Genomic DNA, 1,893 nt, shown 5'->3' with positions numbered 1-1,893 from the left:
ACAGGACAAGCCATGCGACCCACCCCTTCAGCCTATTCCCTCCCCTACTTCTTCCACTTTCTGTGACTTTCTTCCCCTCCCAAACCACTCGGACAACCCCTTCCACCATGTATTAGTTTTAAAGCCTATCTTTCATGCCAAACTTTTCCTGTGGGTAAATGTATTGTCTAAAATTATGTAATTATCCATTATGTTCCCCTCTCTCTCTCTCTCTCTCTCTCTCTCTCTCTCAATACACAAAGGTCAGTTCAGGCACATATGACATCACCACCTGCTGGACAATTGAAGAACTACAATTGGACAATTGTATAGTTCAGGGGTGGACATTCCTGGTCCTGGAGGGCCACTGTCCTGCAAAGTTTAGTTCCAATCCTAATCAAATACACCTGAATGCCATTTCCAAGTCATCCTGCAGCCTTTTATTAGTTTTCCAGGTGTGTTTGATTAAGAATGGAGCTAAACTTTGCAGGACAGAAGCCCTCCAGGACCAGGAATGCCCACCCACTTGATTATAATATAACCTATACTGGGTTGTTTCAACACAAAATTTAGTGTTGTTTTAGAGTGTAATGCATTGTTGGGTCAAATATAAACATTTAATTTGACCCAAACAGCTGGGTTTGTCCCATTCTGACCCAATGCTGGATTAAAAATAACCTCGCATATTTTAGAGCAGGAGATTTTAAAGCGTGGGGCGCGCCCCCTTGGGGAGTGCCAGAACATGTCGGGAGAGGCTTGCAGAGTGGTTAAGGTTAAAAAAATACATAATAAATGTATATTAATTTGAGTTCTGAATATGTATGTTTTCACACGCAGTTAACACGGGAGAGACAACGCATTTTTAACCAAAATCACACCTGTAATCTTCACGGCTCACAACCGCGTTTTCAACATTGTGTAGAAAGGGAGGCATGCTGTCTTAAGAAGTCTGCAGATTTTCACTAGCAAGGGAACTATAAAGATTACACAATTTAACACTCATTTCCCCACATTTTGCAATTCATAACACGAGCTGACTTGCCCTATACAGCACTTTTTAGAGACTTCATTATAATGCAGAAATGTTCCAGTCATTTGCTTTATAATCATCTATTCTGTCTTATTTTCCGTTTGCGTTGAACTTAGAAATGTGTTTCCTAAAAATTTCTCACTAAATTAATTGAATGCACCATGTGTGAAAAACATATCCAAGCACACACACACACACACTCACACAGGGTGCAGCAGTCCCTCAGCATACATTCACACTGCTGGTATTGTTTAAATTCTTTCTGTGACTAATGTACAGAAACCTCCCACATGTTGCGGTAAAATTACAGTACAGCTGTTTGCGTGAATGACTAACGTCCATCACATATGTACAATTACCCACTAATGTGATTGTAACCACATTAACTAAAATAACACAGAGGATTCCTTTGGGTGACCCCATTCATTAACCATCGCTATATGGCCGTCTGATTCAAAGACGAGGCATTTACCCTCGATGATTCAGACAACACACATTAAGATTTCACAAGGGTGTGTGGGTACAAAAGACACGTGAGTCAGAAATGAACATTAATATCTATTTAACATCAAGATTGTATAAATCACTTCCCAAAAACACTGCTGATGCATGCTTAAAGTGCAATAAAGGTCAAAGGGAGAATGATGTGGCCCATTGTTTAGTCATTCTGGAACAATCTGACTTTTTCTCCTTGAGCTGAACAGCAGCAGAAGCCCACAACAGACCCTCAGAACAGATGCAATGTGTCAACATGACAACAGGCCCTTCATAAAGAGAGTATTAATGTTTGTATGTGTTTGTCGGGGTGTGAACGTGTTCAGATGAGTCTCGAATGAACTGATGAGTCAAAAATGAATGAAGCTCGTGGAGATGTCTCAGCATCA

This window comes from Misgurnus anguillicaudatus, chromosome 20, assembly GCF_027580225.2.
Source record: "Misgurnus anguillicaudatus chromosome 20, ASM2758022v2, whole genome shotgun sequence".
In the NCBI taxonomy this organism is placed as follows: domain Eukaryota; kingdom Metazoa; phylum Chordata; class Actinopteri; order Cypriniformes; family Cobitidae; genus Misgurnus; species Misgurnus anguillicaudatus.
The sequence above is the reverse complement of the archived record's forward strand: the minus strand, read 5'-3'. Positions refer to the sequence as shown.